Source organism: Anabrus simplex, chromosome 8 (genome assembly GCF_040414725.1).
Source record: "Anabrus simplex isolate iqAnaSimp1 chromosome 8, ASM4041472v1, whole genome shotgun sequence".
NCBI lineage: Eukaryota > Metazoa > Arthropoda > Insecta > Orthoptera > Tettigoniidae > Anabrus > Anabrus simplex.
Genome location: NC_090272.1, coordinates 181,059,572 through 181,079,843, shown reverse-complemented (window position 1 = coordinate 181,079,843; position 20,272 = coordinate 181,059,572). Strand labels below are relative to the sequence as shown.

General features: G+C 38.0%; 1 protein-coding gene across 1 annotated transcript in view; it reads right to left on the bottom strand.

Annotated features, from left to right (window-relative positions):
• LOC136878924 (juvenile hormone epoxide hydrolase 1) overlaps positions 1–13,304 on the bottom strand; it is a 69,499-nt gene extending 56,195 nt beyond the window's left edge. Inside the window, exon 1 of the mRNA XM_067152538.2 lies at positions 13,147–13,304. The gene's annotated coding sequence lies outside the window, so the exon portion shown is untranslated. The remainder of the gene's footprint in view (positions 1–13,146) is intronic.
• Positions 13,305–20,272: the final 6,968 nt, after the last annotated feature.

Here is a 20,272-nt window from a genome sequence, read left to right as displayed (position 1 = left end):
ACCTCATCATTAGTAGCCCTAAAGGTGGTTTCCCATTTTTAACACAAGGCAATGTTGGGAATATACCTAATTGAGGATCCAGTTGCTTCCTTACCAGATTTAGCGCTTTGCAATCCCATCAGTGCTGTAAACCTGAGTTAGTGCAATGTTGAAAAAACTAGCAAGAAAGAGGATAGTCTACAAGATAAGCTCTTTATATATATATACACACACACACACACACACACACACATACACATACGAATAAAATTCACACACACCACCCTTCCATATAGACTTTCAGCATTCAGTCTCCAAGTCTCAATGAATGAATGAATGAATGAATGAATGAATTTATTAAAAATCAAGTCTAACCATCGATACACTCATCCTGCATGGTGGAGTTCTTTATTCTCTTAGGCAATGTTTTTCTAGAGAATTAGTGCAACATTGTATTGTATTTTATTTTGTCCAACTGATCGTACAATGATATGGGACACGTCAATAATCATATTTACAGTTAACAAATGATAGAACAGTAATAAACTGTACATGCCATGAGAAATAAAGAGAAATATACAATGTGGTAAAGCAGCACAGATAAAATAAATTTTTAAAAAAGGCAATACATAAGTTCATTTTCAAGAGCTATGTATTCAATAGAATAAAAACAATGGTTAGAAACAAATTTGAATAATTCTTAAATTTTGAACATGGTTTTATATGCTTAATGAATTCTGGCAATTTATTTAACAAATGCACTCCTGCATAACTCAAACTTTATTCATAAAGCTTAGTTGTGTGTGGTTCCACTTTCAGACTGTCTATTTCTAGTATTATACCTATGCACATCCGAGTTTATGGTGAAACTGTTTACGTTCTCCTACATATATACTAGTGTATGGAAGATATAAAGGCTAGGCAATGGTAAAATAGAATAAAGTTTAAAGTACTTCTTGCAGCTTGTCCTGCTGACACCAGCCATTTCTCTATTTTCTTTTGTAACTTAAAGATGACTTCTCTATATCGTGAATTCCCCCAGTAAATGATTCCATAGGTTAGCATGGGATGGACATATACAAAGTACATTACGGCAAGCCTCTAAATTAAAACTATTTTTCAAAGATATTATCATGAAATAAATTCTACTAAGTTTTTTCCCTATAAACTCTGCATGTTTTTTCCCAGGTTAATGATTCATCCATCCACAAGCAAAGAAACTTTGTTGATGAGTACTCAACTATGGTCTCTCCAAATGATATTGGACAAATTTCCATATTATTTAGATTAATCTTATGGTGAAATCTAATCACAGAAGTTTTCTGTTTACTTAAGACTAATTTATTATCTTCAAGCCAGCTCAGGATATTACTCACTGTATTGCCTGCCTTTAATTCTAACCCTTCAGAACTTTCATCAGCTACAAAAACCGTAATATCATCTGCAAACAAAGTTAATTGCACTCCTTGAATATCATCGACAATTTGGACTATTAAGGTTAAGTTATGAGTAGGTTCCCACCTTCCAATACTTATCAATTTCTATATAATAGGTTTATTAATTACATAATATAAACCATATAATCTCTAGTACATGTTTTTGTTCCGATTATGGAACATCTTCAGCTAAAATTTGACAAAATGGCAAGACAATTAAAACACATTGATGTTATGATGATACAAAAGCTAAAAGATACGATAAAATGGCTGAAGATATTCCATAATCGCAACGAAACATGTACTAGAGATTATATGGTTTATATTATGTAATTAATAAACCTATTATATAGAAACTGATAAGTATTGGAAGGTGGGAACCTACTCATAACTTAACCTTAGTTGTGCTGAGCCAATACGGAATAAATATGAGATTTATAAGCTGTAATTTGGACTATCACTAATAAATACTAAAAATAATAATGGTCCTAAAACTGACCCCACCGGGCGAGTTGGCCGTGCGCGTAGAGGCGCGCGGCTGTGAGCTTGCATCCGGGAGATAGTAGGTTCGAATCCCACTATCGGCAGCTCTGAAAATGGTTTTCCGTGGTTTCCCATTTTCACACCAGGCAAATGCTGGGGCTGTACCTTAATTAAGGCCACGGCCGCTTCCTTCCAACTCCTAGGCCTTTCCTATCCCATCGTCGCCATAAGACCTATCTGTGTCGGTGCGACGTAAAGCCCCTAGCAAAAAAAACTGACCCCTATGGAACATCATGATCTATGTTTCTGGCACAAGAATACACAATCTTAATTTTTGCTCAAATCAGTACCAGTATATGATATTTCAACAATCTGTCTTCTATCCCCTAAAAATGATTTGAACCAGTTATAGGCCATTCCCCGAACTCCATACATGTATAACTTTTCTAAAAGCAAGCTGTGGCCAATTACTATATATCAAAAGTTTTTGTTAAGTCTAAGAAAATACCTAAACATGCACCCTTCCCATCTAATGTCTTATCCGTTCAATACAGTTAATGAATGCTGTGGTAGTTGATCTATTTCTTACAAAATGATAAAGTCTTTATTCTTGCTGGGCAACCATTTAATGAATATCGTTGAACTTTGGACTAATTGATAGTTCAGTTCATTGGCTATTTCGATTCATCTAGCTGAAGTATCGGATAGTTATTTTTGTTTATGTACTGTCTAAAACAAGTCTTAGCGTCAGTCGCTCGAAGCGCCACACCGCATGGCAGTGTTCTATTGTTCTACTTGATTGGTTAGTGTTTCAATAAACTAAAATGTGCGATCCATGTTCTGACGATATTCGGGATATGTTAGAAGATTATACAAATTATGTTTTCAGTGATGACAGTGATTTGACAGGTGATGAAATACAGAAGCAGCTTTTTGAGTGGTGACTCGTCAGAAAGTGAGGATGATAAAAAGAAAGCAAAGCAAATTCTGGTGCCGAGTGTAATTGCGGCATTTATACTACTTGCTACCACAAGTTGAAACACTTCTACAGGCCCACAGTAAAGGGGAGGAAAAGAAAAACTCTTGCAAGTGACTAAGTAAAGAATTATACTGAAGAGGAGATGTACACAGTTTTTTTTTTTTTTTGTGCATTACTTTCTGTTCTTTAGTTTTATGGTAAATATGTACTCTTAAGTCTTTTGTTGCTAACAAAATGGTGAACATTTTATACATTTACTTTTTGTTTTGGTCTTTTATAGTGCTGAAGCTACATACATTGAAAGTTTAAATATTGTTTTTTTCAAAAGTCAAAAATTGTAATTCACCAACTCCAATAAAATGGAATGAAGGTGTGTACCCAATATTATTACATAATCACATTCTCTAGTTTATACTAAACAAAAAGATATGTAATATGATATATGTTACTCTCATTTTGTATTTATGAATTTTTAAAGAAAACTTATAGTAAGACGTTGCAGTCGCTTATCACTTAAGGAGGTTTTTACGTATCACTTCCAGCGCTTGAGTTTAGAAAGGTTACATTTTACTATTCTGATATGATTCTTGTCCCTCTTTGTCCTTGAGGTCTACGATCCTGTTGGCAATAATGTCAGGACTCAGTTTAGGATGCGGCTTTTTGGGGTGTTGCTTGCCAGTTAGCCCATTCAAGATTCTCCAGGCTTTCCTGCTTGACTTTGCGAAGTTTATTTCATTGAGTGTAGCTTCCCATTTCTTTCTTCTGCTCTTATTTAAAGAGTGGAGTAGCTGTGAACCCACTGTTTGATTTCCAGAACTTTGGTATTCTTGGTATAAAGCCTCATTTTCTTCATTCCATCCAGGTACATATTCCTTTATGTAACGCCTAGAATGTTGGACTTGGCAGCTTTGATAACTAGTTTAACAAATTCGTCAGTTATTTGCTGTCAGCTGAAGATTCTCCGCAGCTAGGCTGGAGTCAAGGTCTTTTGTGAATCTATCCCAGTTGGCTCATTGAAAGTTCCATCTGGGCAAAGGCATCGAGTTTACAAGGGGAATTTTCAAACCGATTTCCACCATAACAGGTTGGTGTTGAGTGGTTGGTCTAGTTGATCTTTAGACACTAATGTCAAGTCTGGGTTGTAATCCTTGTTCCATCGTGCGGAGTGGAATGTTCCTTGTCTTTTACATCAAAAACCAAATGCATATTGTTAGTTTCTGCCCATAGAACTAGACTCCCCATTCACATCCATGGTGTCATACCGCCAGTTTGTGTGATGGCTGTTGAAGTCTCCAGTGCATACACAAGGTGATCAAAAGCCAGCAGTACTGTAGGAGCTCAATTCACACATTGAGGCTTGTAAAGATCGACAATTTTTAAGATCGACAATTTTTAAGTCATTTATCTGAATTGCTATAGTATAAATGTAGCCATCTTCAGTGCAACCAATTACTTGCACTCCATTTAAACTTGACTTCACATAAGTGGCTATTCCATATTGTGGATGGTGGATAGCTTCGACCAGTGTATAACCGGGTATTCGTCCTCTACGCTGGAGATCCTGTTCATCTTTGGTATGGGTTTCTTGAATGTTAACAACGTCAATGTTAAGGTCGTGCAGTTTTTTTTTTTTTTTTCTTCAGATATTCGCATTTGGGAGAACTTATGCCTTCAATATTAAGTTGCATAATGCGGACTGGGTGTTTCGCCTCTAGTTTGATGGTTCTGAAAAGAACTGTTATTTGTTATGTTTCTGGGCATATTGTATGTCACCTTTAACACTGTTAACCTCTTTTTCAATTATTTAATTTTTAACTTTAACACTGTTACTCGTTTAGCACCACCCGGGGGTCACGTGTTACAATGAAAATCATACACAGGATTGCTCTTTAGCCAGAGTTGACACTGGAAGAAGTTGAAGGACTACGGTGCCTGCATCTGGCACCAATGAGCTCAACCTAATCATGTGGCAAAGAGTTATCCAGTGACGATACAATGCCTATGCTGTGCATCAGAGTCTTTTACCGTTATGTGCCCAGCGTTAAGTAAGCAATCCATCCAGTATGACTGAAGAGATAACACCAATAATGGCATGACTGTAGGAAATCAGGGATATTGCAGACACTGATTACTAAACTTGTACAGTAAAAGGGAAGGAGTTCATCACAGTAAGGGCACTGCACACAATCTTACTGGAGCCTTTAAAATTGTTTTAGAGTTGCCTGACCTTTTTTTTTTCTTTTTACAATTTTGCTTTATGTTACACCGACACAGGTCTTATGGCGACGCTGGGATAGGAAAGGGGTAGGACTGGGAAGGAAGCGACTATGGCCTTAAGGGACAGCCCCAACATTTGTCTGGTGTGGAAATGGGAAACTACGGAAAACGATCTTCAGAGCTGCCGACAGTGGAGTTCAAATCCACTATCTCCCGAATACAAACTCACAACTACGCAACCCTAACCATACGGCCAACTCGCTCAGTTTGAGCAAGTCTCAACCTGTGAGAAGGTCTTAGGTTTCGACTTCAAACAGAACTTATGACAAGTGGAATAGAACTGACATAGGATATAACAAGAAAGAGACTGACGTATTATTCGTCACTGATGCATTGCCAATGATATTCGCAGGAATATCTAGACCCGAAAAACTTAACATGCTTGCAGAACACACTAAGGTTGGACAGATGCTTATGGGGCATGGTGTACATCCCACAATGGAAAGAATAACTTTAGCAGAAGTTCAACATAGGATCTGTGGAAGATTGAGATCCTAGGTATTATAAGTCCAGCCTAAGTGAAGAGGAAGATATAACAGGAAGAAGATGTGATGATTCAATTTAAATGGAATAATACGAAGATTGACAGACAGGAGGCTTGAAGTCAGGATCCCAGGGGGGAAGGGGGAGGGGGAAAGCTGCTTAATAAATGAGCAACAACCTGCAAGAGTGGATAAAACATGGCAGTGGGAGAGACACCAGTGGAAGGTTACTATTTGCTGCATAGTGCAGTCATTAAGGAAAAGAGTATGACAACTAAAGAGATCAATGTTTGATGCTTCTGCAGTGGGATCACATGGGGTCTCATTCCATGACTGTGAAAAAGGGACCAAATCTGACTTAGGACCTAATGCCCTTTGTTTGTAGCTTTCAGATGGAATGAGGTTTCTGTAGAAACAGAAATTGCTAAAGCTTTCCTTCAGATCAGTATTAATCTATTGGACCAACAACCTGAAGTTATTATTAAAACTTTTTACAATTTATTTAAAACCACCTATTCAATACTTTACAGTCTTTAAGACTTATAATCATTCTAAGGTTGTAATGGTACATGTTTCACCTGTCATTGCAGGCATCAGCCATAAATTCTATAGTCTAAGTCAGAGCTCTGAAGTGGATGTTATATTAAAACTATTCGTAAAAACTAATTGTTTACAATAATTTACATTGATGTATAAGGACATAAGTCATATTTGGATTGAACTGGTTAACCCCGTTTTGAAGTTCTAATGGGGTATCATATTTATGTTCCCATCTAATGGAGATAAAAATAATATTAACACTCAATGTTGTTACTGGGTTAACAATTGAATCGTATGTTTCAGAAACACTTCTCCAATGTACCAAATTGTTCAGAAAATAGGAAAAACTGTCTGTAGTGCGTAATGTCATATCTATCCTTCCGATATTTATTATGCTTATTCTACTGTTGAAATGACTGACAGATAGGTTGTTTGTATGAATTAGTCCAATACGTTCCTTTAAAGACTTTGTTGAAAATGGTGGAGACTTGCTGTTTCTGCAACAAACACCATTATTGAGAATATAAGGAAGTGTAACATTGATTTTAACGTCAATTTCAAAAGGAATTTTATTTGTACTGAGAAAATACAGTGTTTAAACCCATTATTTAATAGTTATTTGAAAGACTTACTTGCACATATGATTAGACCACATTGTATAGAAAAATAAACAGAAGAATACTCCTTTTATGTCCCTTTCCAAAGTTCGTAAAACAAAACACAAATAATACAAGTAACATGTAAGTCTCTTATCTTTGAACAATGCTTGTCACTTCTATTGCGCTGATGTTGTCCATTCAAACAGTTCATTATAAAACTCGTGTTCTTCTGGTATGTAAGATTCCAACTTCTTTATGTCTGCTAATTTCTTTTCATTCAATGGAACAAAGCCTTGTGGGTAAGCAAGTCTAGTTGGTAACACAGGGAGACGGGTTGGACAAATAAGCAACTTGAAAGTATGAACGCACAGTCCATCAATACAGTATTTTCCTAAGACATGATTTGCCTCATACTGAAACTCCATAAATTGATTTATATGAAACACGACTTTTGCATCTCTTTTCACACCTCTTCCTACTGACTCAAATGAAGTAAAAACAACACCTCTCCAGGATAAGTGTTCTTTCTGCACAAAACGGAAACTTTCATTCGCGACTGACAGGCAGAGATATAGTAGAAGTGTTTTTTCTGCACAAAATGGTAGCCCTTCGTGCATTAATCATGGCATAGTGTCAAAAAGTGGAGAAGTGCTGTTTCTGCAACAAACGATTCAATTGAAGTCAAATGGGAATCAAAATATTTACACAGAATTTTTCAGTAACAAGAAATCAATATTAACATAAAGAAATAAATGAAATGGATTAAAGCCACTATATATATATATATATATATATATTTATTTATTTATTTATTTAATAATAAAGCCAAGCTCTCAGCAAAATTGCATTGGCCTTCATCAGGGCATGTGAAGTTTTGCCTCCGACAGTGAGCAAAGAAATTCTCCAAAGGAACGTGGAAGTCATGCCCGTATTATCCACGGCCTACCCCACTAACTGAACTCAAGGATCATAGCGCTGAGCTGTGGTGGTTGGGAGGGAAGTTACTGATTCACCGCCCTCTGCCGACAGTTTGAGTGCGTCCCGCTGTGCCACGGTGGTGTTATGCATCTATTTCTGCAGTACAAGTCTCAATGTATTTGATAACTTGAAGCTGTCTTCCCTGTTGATGTTATCTGGGCGCAGCTCAATCTCTATGGCTTCCCTCACAAGACGAGCATAGAAGTCTTTTACAGGCGCAATGACCTTTGCCTGGTCAAAGAGGATTTCAAGGTCTGTACTGTAGAAATGTTCTGCTATGGCAGACTGGCTTATAGCGTTCTCCGTGGAGGATGAAAGAGCGACATTCTTTACCGACCTGATGTGCACTTTCACCCTGGTGCTAACAAGCCTTTTTGTCGTGCCAACATATTAACGACAACCACATGGAATTTCATATACACCCGGTGTTTCAAGATGTGGTTTTTCTTTGACTGGTCAAAACAGCTTCCGATCTGCGGTGAAAACTGGAATTATGTTGTACTTCTTAAGAATGTGCCCTATTCTGCCAGTTATACTTGCCACGTAAGGAATACTTTTTTCTTTTTGCTGTAGTCCTGGTTGGTACTATCCAAGTTAGGCTCCTTGATCTTCACAGCTCGTGTAATGTCTCCTGATGTATAGCAGTTTTTCTTCATGGATGTTGTCAGTTCTCTCAATGCACTCTAGCAGTTATCGTCTGCAACATTATTCACCCTAGTATATAACGTTCGAAGGAGAGCTGCTTTTTGGGAGGGGTGGTGATGTGAAGACTTATGAAGGTATCTTTCAGGTTTCTAGTACATTGCTGTACCATTGTTCTTCTTGTATATTAACACATCAAGAAAAGGTAATTTACCTTAATTTTCTATTTCCATTGTGAACTTGATCTTACTGTTAATGGAATTTCGGGGCTCTAAAAATTCAATTAATGTTTCCCTTCCATGTTATCAAATACATGGAGACCTGTACTGCAGAAATACATACATAACACCACCATGGCACAGCGGGACGCACTCAAACTGTCGACAGAGGACGGTGAATCAGTAACTTCCCTTCCAACCACCACAGCACAGCGCCACGATCCTCGAGTCCAGTTAGTGGGGTAGGCCGTGGATAATACGGGCATGACTTCCACGTTCCTTCGGAGAATTTCTTTGCTCACTGTCGGAGGCAAAACTTCACATGCCCTGATGAAGGCCAATGCAATTTGGCTGAAATATATATAGTGGCTTTAATCCAGTTCCTTTATTTCTTTATGTTAATACAATGAGCCACGAAAATGATTTGTGGATTAGTTAAAATCTTCTACAGATTTTAATCTTTTCTTTATCTTTTGTTTACAACTAATGTCATTATACATCAATGTAAATTATTGTAAACAATTAGTTATTAAAAATAGTTTTAATATAACATCCACTTCAGAGCTCTGACATTTTAGAATTTATGGCTGATGATGCCTGCAATGACAGGTGAAACATGTACCATTACAACCTTAGAATGATTATATAAGTCTTAAAGACTGTAAAGTATTGAATAGGTGATTTTAAATAAATTAATTGTAAAAAGTTGTCATATATTGAACTTCAATTCAGTCTAATAATGAGATTAATCACTTGTAACCTAAAGTTTCTCTGGTGAGATAAAAGTTGCCGATTAGTCACTGTCACTCTCCAGCATTGTCCAGTTGTCTTTGGCATGAAATGTAGCTACTTTCTTCTGGGAGCAATGCCGAAGCAGCTCACTGGAGAATGAGATGATGCTCAAAGGATTTGCGGAGAAGTTAAAGAGTTCCTTCTATGTGGACAATTGTATCACAAGTGCCCAAGAAGGGGAAGAATTAAAAAGGATTCATACAACTGTCGACAGGTATAGTGAAGAATGGAAAGTCTGATTTGAGTGGATGAAGAGGTGGCCGTCATAACTAGGGCCCGGATTTCCATGCAAAGGCACGTTCCTAAATAAGCTGCTTACACTTATAAATCGAATATTTGCGAAGTTTCAGGACTAAACAATTCTAAATAACTACTTTTTCTGTGCATGTTTGCATGTTTTGGTCTTTTTTGGAGAAAATTCATGCATAATGCATATTTTGAACATTTTGGATTTAATAGCAAATAATTGGACATTTATACTGGATTATATTGACTTTTCTTCTGACTGACATTTTATGTTAACTTGAATGATAGTGCCTTTTATGAACATGGGTTTGCAGAATTTGAGGCCGTACATCCACCTTATTTGTCTGTCATTGAGAGAGAAAGAAAATGTATTCCTGGCATACTACTCGACAACCAAAGTTAGATGCATAGAGGTCCTATAATCCAGTTTGCCAAGCACTTTCTTATCTGTTGCTTGAGTAAACATTGACATAAGCAGGAAGATCCCCGCATCAAATGCTCTAATCCTTCAAAATAAGGTATCCTAGTAAACACTGAACCATAAATTTTGCACTACTAGGAAATGACTGCTATTTCTTTTTTTCGTCTATGTTAGACGAAGGAATCAAAAGTAGAATCACACTCCTATGATGCCGCGTTACTGAAAGAGCAGCTCACAAACCTTGGTTTTGCACTAAATCCTGTTTCGTTTTCCTGGAATTTCCTACCCCGAACACCCACTGGTCAAACGTCTAAGGTCAAAATAATTGAGAAAAGAAAGAAGTTGGAAAGCAGCACGCTAACACGCTTCAAATTGTAATTTAATGTTGGACTGTGCTGTGAAGTGTTGCTGTCATGCCACCTGTTAAAAATCTAGGAAGAGACCTCGTGTCCAAATGCATTTAGGGAAAGGAATTTCTAAGTTATTTTCTTAAAAGCGGTAACTTCAAATATACTTCATCCTAAATGTCTTCATTTAAGCATGAACCTGCCACTTCCTGTGACGTAGGAAGATCATTTTCTGTGTTCAGGAATGTTCTGTCAGATAAATGAATGAACTTAAATGAATAAAATGTGGATAAATTAGTTGCTGTACAGTGTTTCAAAAGGAAATGAAAATATAACAATGTGGAACTGAATTTTGATGGTGCATATTTTCTAGTTTATTGTGCATGTTCTGTCATTTCATAGTGCATGAATGCATGCATATTTTGAGATTTGATTGTGCATGGAAATCCGGTGCTTGTGCTGCTATGAAATCCTTCAGACGACAATCAGGTATGATGTGGAACCAGAATGACCGAACGCGAATCTGTTGACGAAAAGGTGGGTACTTGCAGTAGCACACAAGGTTTTCAACCCTACTGGATTCCTGTACACTGCACTCCAATCCATAATGATGCAAGAGGCATGGCTGGCAGGTGGGGGGATAAAGAGTTACCCGAAAACTGGAGGGAATGTCACATTGATCAAAGGCTCCATCAATTTGATGTGGCTAGTGATATGGCATTACATGTCTTTGCAGATGGCAGCAAAGAGTTTTTTTTTTTTTTTTTACGTCGCACTGACACAGATAGGTCTTATGGTGACAATGGGACAGGAAGGGGCTAGGAGTGGGAAGGAAGCGGCCGTGGCCTTAAGGTACAGCCCCAGCATTTGCCTGGTGTGAAAATGGGAAACCATGGAAAACCATTTTCAGGGCTGCCGACAGTGGGATTCGAACCCCCATCTCCCGGGATGCAAGCTCACAGCCGCACGCCACTACGCTCACGGCCAACTCGCCCGGTAATGCTGCAATATCAGTATTGGGAATGGCTGAAGCATAAGTGGATACACTGGTACTAGGGCTAAGTGTGCCTGTCAAAGTTGTGGTTGAAGTGGTATCTGAAAAAATAGTTGTGTTAATACTATATTTCCAGGATGGATTAACGGGTACATATTTGTTCTTGCAACTGAACCAGAAGACACGTGTGATGTACAAGTTGAATCACATGGTTGTTGGGCTTTAAACAGACAAAATTATTCTATCATTAAAAATTATACCTTACATTCCATAATCTAACTTGCTACACAAAACTGTGAATTCAGGCAATTCAGTTATCAAAATGGACCTATTAGCCATGCAAATAATGCACAAGATAAACTATACAAATCATTAGGAAGAATGACAATTGAAAAAAGATACAGTAGGAATGAAGATGACAAGAGACACACACTTCAACTGATTTGTCATGGTGTCATAAGATACAGATTAGCATACAAAATAATCTTGGTTGTAAGGGATACAAGAAATATGAGGATAATGTTTAATTTCTCTATATCTTAATTTATAATAGTATTATAAACAAATAGGACAGCAAAGCCAGCTAAGCAAGGAAACATCTGGGTCTTTCCACAACATTTTAACAGAGAAAGACAAAGTGAACACACAAGTAAATATACTGTAACTCCATAATAAAAACAGCTAAGGGGAAAAAATATGCTGAAATGACAACCAAATAAAGCAACCTAATGAAGAGTTCCTTAATTAAACAATGACCTAGGAATATTCCAGGAAAAAAGTAAAAATAAAATGGACTCAACAGCGAAGGAAGGTAGTCTATCAGAGGAATTGTATTAATTCATGTTATTTCTGATACGATAATTCAAAATCTGCAAAGTGCAACCATAAAATTACATTCATATAACTTTTCCAATCTATCTTTAGATTTTAAAAAATCGTTTTAAGAGTTTACTCTTCTCAGTACAGTGAGAGAAAAATTGATTAAATAAATATTTAAATCGTCCGTCCTTTAACGAGACTGACCATTAGGATCCGGCATACAATCGGGTTACAATTTCAATATCAGTTATTAATACAACATCAAAACGTGAAAATTGTTAATGCTGTTACCGGTACTGTCTTATTTTTTTGGAGGAGTGTTTATCTATACAGGCCTTGCCCTCGCAATTGGGTGCACTGGCACAGCAAAGTATGATGGATTACAGCAAACATGTATGACGGCACTTCCAAGTCCAAAATTCTCCATGAATTAATATGGAATGAAATAAATTACCTCCAGAACTAGACATCCTGAGTTTCAAATCTTTAAATGGTAGCCGAATTACTAAAATTTGATGTATTCAAACTAAATCCATTAAATCATAACGACGTACCGGTACTGTACTTTGTTCTATAATTAATTCTTCCTAGGGTAACTTACAAATACAGTACAGAGTCCTTCGAAGAATTCCTTAGATGAAAAATAGTAACCACCTGTTCCGCTATGGTTTTATAACAGGAGTTCTTTCCCAACTCTTTTAACACTAATAATGTGACTAATTGTTAGTCTAACGTCGCCCTAATGTCAATCCTGAATGTGAATTATAGATCAAAGGATCTTCCGATTAACGTCAAATACAAGTAGTTTGGTATCTTGAACGATCTAGAACAATACTAGAACTACATAACAAGTACTTCCGAAAAAAACTCTTAAGTTTATGCGACAATAAAGAAGTTAACTCATTTTAGCCTACCTGTTTCACCGGTGAATTGCCAACAACTAGCACAGAGGATGAGTGCAGGATGATTATGAAATGTGCAACTCACGAAGCGGCCTTGAGTCTTCGAAGGAAATGACAGAAGAGTATTCCACACGTCTCTTCCCACTTATCTTTGACTAGTACCAAGTGGGAGTGACCATTTGAACTTCAGTCTTGAACCCAATCAAAGCCTGAGACACAGAACACCAATGTGCATGCAAGATGTGCGTCACCCGTCAGGCATGGCAGTCACGAGGGTTGCAGAGCGCTCCCCTTAACCTCAAACTGAAAACAATAAAACAACTTTGATACGAACACTGAACGAGCACCGAACATTCACGAACAATCTACGATTTAATAGATTATAAGCAGAACACCTGGGTCGTAAAGCAAAAGTCCGTGATATTTTATTGTAAGTTAGTTATTTAGAGTTTCATAGGTTCATTCAAAATTAAAGTTCCGGTCTTCTATGAAAAGTACGTTGGCACACAAATAGGTTGTGCATTTTAAGTACCGGTACACATTTTTGTAGTGATACACGTTTTCATCATTAAATGAAGCTGATGCAAACATACGAATGGTTAACTCTCACGACTGTCATATTCTGTATATACAGCACTGTCAGTGTCAAGAAAGTTTGCTTGCTTCACCATTCAACTCATTCACAAACGTTCCGTAAAATGGGGTGAATGGGAACGGTTTTATAGTATTTTCTGTCGCTGTTTTCTTGATTTCGATAATTTAATACATTTCTGCATGCCGGGCTGAGTGGCTCAGACGGTTAAGGCGCTGGCCTTCTGACCCCAACTTTGCAGGTTCGATCCTGGCTCAGTCCGGTGGTATTTGAAGATGCTCAAATACGTAAGCCTCGTGTCGGTAGATTTACTCGCACGTAAAAGAACTCCTGCGGGACTAAATTCCGGCACCTCGGCGTCTCCGAAAACCGTAAAAGAGTAGTTAGTGGGACGTAAAACAAATAACATTATTATTACATTTCTGCATGTGGCGGTGTTGATAATGTCAGATAGCTAGTTATGGTACATGAAATGAACAGATTGGTACAAAAAGTTACGTGATATTGACTGAAAAATGAATGTTCCCATTCGCCCCAAATATGGGGTCAATAGGAACAGTTACTTAAGTGTCCTGTCTAAACCTATTCTCCTCATACTGGGGTGAAAAGGAACACTGAAAACCTTTAAAAATATTATTTAAGATCTGAAAAATGTATAAACAGTGAGAAATAATACAATAAGGTAATTGTCAACCTAAAACATGATCTAAGAGGTTACCATACGTAGAAATTTACATAGAATTTCAGGAGTCCCCTTCTAAAAAGATTAGGGTGGTTTACCACACCAACAACGCTTGACTTATCAATTTCACAGACATTTTCATGTTCAGGCCACTTAAAAATTTGTCTGCTCTCAACTTTAGTTGGCACATACTTCAGAAATGTTACTGTGAAGCATTCATTGTCAACACTGATGACTGTTTCAATGAAATGAAATAGGATTGCTTTAAAGAACTTGAGTGATTTCATTAATGATGTGGATGCAGAAGAAAAATCTACCATAACCCAGTCACCTTCTTCAATTCGTGCTTTCTTATACACACCTTTCATTATTTTTTCAACCTGATGTAGTTCTCAGTTGCAGTCCTGCCTTAGGTGTGATTTAGGGTTCTGATTCTGGCGTCCTTTGGTTGGGATGGGCAACTTTCTTTTACTGACATGTTTATCAGTAGGAACTTCATTTTATTTTGAGATCTCCTTCTGCTGTTGCTAATCATCTGACAGATGTCCTTCTTGGCTACCATTTTCCAAGTTGTCAGCTTTAACACTCTGACCAGAAGGAATGTTTAACTTTCTCTTTCTAATTCTTACTGTCCCAGGATTGAACCTCATATCATTGAGTACAGAAACAATGCAGTCATCAGTGGTGCCATTGTTTCCTTCAACATCATCCACCGTTTTTTCTGCTCATGAACGGGGCAGCGACTTATAATACGGTCTATTTTCTGTTTTGACACATTTGTTGAGATAAAACATTTCAGTGATGATTAAGGAAACTGAGGGCAAAGTCATGACCTGGCATATTGTTTCTGATCCTCTTCACAGTGAATCCCATTCTATCAAGATAAGCCTTAACAATACATTGGAGGTCGTTATGCATCAAATGGATAAACAAAGGAGAACATGTCACCAGCTGATCAACCAAATGCTTTTCAGTATCAACACTAAACAATGTCTGTCCACCTTTTGGCTTCATTTCTATTCTTCCTTCACTTTTATTATATTTCATACGTCTGTATAACACTGTTGTAGTAATGGCATCCTTCTCTGAACATTTTCTGTATGACAATCCTCTTTTAATATCCTCTAATGCAGCAGAAAGTGTTTCCGGTGGGTCTTTCCTGTAGATTTTGCCCCTCTGTTCTGGTTTATATTGCCTTGGCATCTCTTTTGATCAACTGGAATACAGATAAAATAAGGGATAGAATTACCAAACAGTATTTATATGAAGACAGTATTCACATTTAGCCTCATTTTACACATCATCTGTGTGTTCCCATTCACCCCATTTTTCAATGATTTTGTTCACTAATTGTGCATAGTGTTTACGTAGAAAAGTGTGGTTGTATGTCATGGTAAAATTATATTTAATTGTATCACAATATGGCATAGTTACTTATTCTAGACATTACAAGCACTTACCTCCACGTGATTTTCTAATCCAGAAGAAGATTTTATGGTCCTTAATAACTAGAAAAAATTTCAAGGTTTCCTTATTGCACAGTATTGTTGCTACAAGTTATTGTTATCCTTCCAGAGCACATAGAAATAGCGGGAAATAAGGATAGGAAATATTTTGGGTGAAAAAATCCCACTGAACTGCTTTACATATGATGCAAACCTTCCATAAAATAAATTCCCTACTGTGTATTCCCTTTCACCCCCATGTTCCTATTCACCCCCATTTTACGGTTTCTTGTTATGGTCTGAAAAAAATGAAATGAAACTGAGAGTCCACTATGACAAAAGAAACCAAAAAGAAAGTGAAGGAATTCCATTCCTGACATTTCTTCTATGCAATGAACATTTCAAAGTGCTGAGTCATACAGTATTCTGCTCCCAGCTCTTACAGACCTGATGAATCTATGTCTCCATATTGGGAACTTACCAGCAGCATGGAAAACATCATAATAAAAAAAATGCTATACAAAGGAAAAGGTGATCTAAATGATCCAAATTCCTGTAGAGCGATAGCTCTAGAGAACAGTCTTGGTGAAAGAGACTTTGAAGAGCTCAAAAAGAGAAGTCTTAAGGCTAAGCTTGGACTTGGGCAGATCAAGTTTCAAGTCACCAGGGGAAAAACGAAACCCAATGTTGATAAAAATGGAGCTGAAGGTCCTTCAGGCCAATCTTCAGCATAAAAAAGCAGCTGAGGCCAATTTTGCCAGGAAGTTCAAGTCCGAGGCTATTGACGTGGCCCTTATTCAAGAACCATGGGTAGTCAAGGGCAGAGTAGCAGGACTGGCAGAATCTGGAGGTAAGTTGATGTACAATACAACATAGGAAATACCCAGAACTTGTCTTCTTGTGAACAGGAAATTAAAGAGTCTTATGTTGCAGGAACACTGTTCACGGGACTTAACCATGGCCAAGATTAAACTTGGAAATTGGGAGGGACCCAGAGAAATAACCATAGGCTCTGCATACCTCCCATATGACTCAACTAACCTGCCCTCATCACAAGAAGTTGAGAACCAACTTAATTTGCACGCAAAGAGGAAAGGCGAACACCTAGTCCTTGGAGCAGATGCAAATTCACACCACACACCATGGGGCAGCATGAACTGCAATGCAAGAGGTGAGTCTTTACTAGACTTTATTATTGGAACTGAGTTGACGATACTAAACTTAGGAATAAAGCCTATATTTATAAATAAAAATCGTAGAGAGGTAATAGACAATACACTAAGCAATACGCATATTGCAAACTCTATTAAAGACTGGAAGGTGCTGGAGGAACCATCATTGGCAGACCACCAACACATCCAATTTGCAATAGATGCAAGACTATGTGGGATTGAGATGTACAGAGACCCAAAAAGAACTAACTAGGACAGATACAGAGAAGTTCTAAGGAAGGCTGTACAAAAAATACCAACTAACGTGAGAGGACAGAAAGAATTGGATGAGGCAGTGGAACTATTAGAAGAGGCCATTATAGACTCATTTCATGAAAACTGTCCTCTCAAAGAAAAGAAAAACACCAAAAAAGTAAGGTGGTGAAACAACAAACTAGCAAAAATGAAAAAAGAGGTTAGGATGTTGTATAGAATATTATCCAGAAATGGTATGTGGAACGTATATCATAGGAAACTCACTGAGTATAACCTAGAGATATGGAAAGCAAAAAGAAAATCTTGGAGACTGTTCTGTGAGGAAGTGGAAAAGCTCACTGAAACAGCAAGGCTCCAGAAGGTTCTGAAAGCAACCCATATAAATCAAGTGGGGACACTGGAGAAAGCCGATGAGTCATTTACTCAGGCGGGGAGGGACATGCTGGAGATACTAATGGCTTTCCTGAGGCTGAGGAGATGATAGAAGAAGAAACGGTTGGATTATAGACCGGAGTTCGAATAACAGACTGGAACTGTGCTAAAAGAATAATAAAACATAACCATATAAAATGGGCAATTGACACGTTTCATCCTATAAAGGCTCCGGGCCAGATGAGATACTTCCGATACTCCTACAGGAAGGATGGGTGACACTCGTCATTGCCCTGACGGACCTTTTCAGAGCTAGTCTAGCTTTAGGGTACGTGCCGAAATCACGGTCTGAAGCTAAAGCAGTACTCATACCTAAGCCTGGAAGGACAAATTGTGCCCAAGCCAAAGCATACAGACCATTATGTGTAAACCTCCTTCATGCTGAAAGCAATGGAGAAAATTCTGGATAAATTAGAAATACGGTGCAACTGAACTCAACATTACATGAAAATCAATTTGCATATAGACCTTGCAGATCCACTGAAGTAGCATTCCACCAGTTGGTTTGTAAACTAGAGGAAAACCGGGCGAATTGGCCGTGCAATTAGGGGCGTGCAGCTATGAACTTGCATCCAGGAGATAGTGTGTTTGAACCCCACTGTCAGCAGCCCTGAAGATGGTTTTCCGTGGTTTGCCATTTTCACACCAGGCAAATGCTGGGGCTGTACCTTTATTAAGGCCACGGCCACTTCCTTCCCATTCCTAAGCCCATCGTCGCCATAAGATCTATCTCTGTCAGGGCGACATAAAGCAAAAAAAAAAAAAAAAAAAAAAAAAAACCTAGAATATAAAGCAATTGCACTGGCGGCATTTCTAGATATAGAAGGAGCCTTCAGCAATACAACCTATGACTCTATGATCAAAGCATTGGAAAAAATGCTGACTGTTAGGGCCTCCTGAGGCTGTGCTCAGGGAGGAGTTCTTTCTCCTCTGCTGTGGAATCTTGTGTTGAAGAAAATCATAGCTATGCTCAACGAACAAGGTTTTTATACACAAGGGTACGCAGATGACCTAGTGATTGTGGTACGAGGCAAGGTGATGAGTGTTATCCAGGTCCTCATGCAAAGATCACTTAACCTTGTGAAGAACTGCTGTTGGGAAGAACAACTATCAGTCAACCCGAACAAGATATCTCTGGTCCCTTTTACAAGAAGGAGGAAATTAGAGGGAAAAAGATCACTGAAGTTCTTAGGGCAAGATATATATTTGGAAGAACAGGCATGCACCTAGGTGTAGTGTTAGATAAAAATCTAACCTGAAATCCACACATAGAAAGGAACATAACCAGGGTCAAGAACTTGCTCTATGCACGTAAAAAGAGACATGGGGCCTAAGACTTTCAATGGTAATGTGGATATATACAATGATCATTAGACTGTTGATGGCCTATGCTGCAATCATTTGGTGGCAGAAAGTAAGCCAAGGAAAAGTCAGTAGTAGATTGGATAGCCTACAGAGAATGGCATGCATAGCCATAACTGGGGCTATGAAAACTACGCCGACAGAAGCCTTGAATATTTTACTAGACCTCCCATCACTATGCAGTTTCATAAAAGGACAGGCTAGAATGAGTTCATATAGATTGGCACAATAAGAGTGCTGGAATGCACAAAGACCCAATCTAGGACACTGTAGAATTAACAGAGTAATAACAGAGGAAGCTCTGCACATGACTTCTGATCATATGATACCAAAGTGCAAGTTTGAAAAACCGTTCGAGACCCAGATAATAAAGAAAGAAGACTGGGATATCAACAAATGGAATACTGAAAAAGAAGATATAGTGTGGTGGACTGATGGCTGTAACAAACTCCTGAGGACATGCAGCTCTCTCTCTGCATGCACAATATACTGATGATGGCTTCCTCTCAGGTAAAATAGTCCCCATTTGGATTTCTGGATTGAGACTACATGAGAGAGGGCATTCATCAGGAAGATGGATACTGATATCCTGCAAGTTGGAGCATGGAATGTTATAAGTCCGAATCGTTGTGGTAGGTTAGAGAACCTGAAATGGGAGATGGATAGACCAAAGTTAGATGCAGTTGGTATAAGTACATTGTCAGGAAGAGCAGGATTTTTGGTCAGGCGACTACAGAAATATCAACACAAAATCACACAGGGGAAATGCAGAAAATAAGGCAGCAGGTAAGCTATTATGACCAGCATAGTGAAAGGATTATTGTTGTCAAGATAGACACCAAGCCAATGCCCACTAGTTCAGCGGATGAAGAAATCGAAAGAATATATGAAGAAATAGAAGATTTACAGCCAGTTTCTGGTACACCACAGGTGAGTTACCTAAATGCGCTTGTAACTTTAACTGCGCTGTTAACTTTAATGAGTTTCCAGAAACATAAATTCAGATTTATAAGCCCTGGCAATAAACAGTACAGGAATCATCATGTTTAGTATCTCTCGTTCTCTAATAGATGTCTCTACGCAAAGGTTTTTAGTGTTTATTTGGTAATATCTAGTTCCTTTTACTAGCAGAAGTTTTCAATAATGAAAATTGGTTGGCAAACATCTACACAGTCATCTCAGTCGAAATGCGGTTATA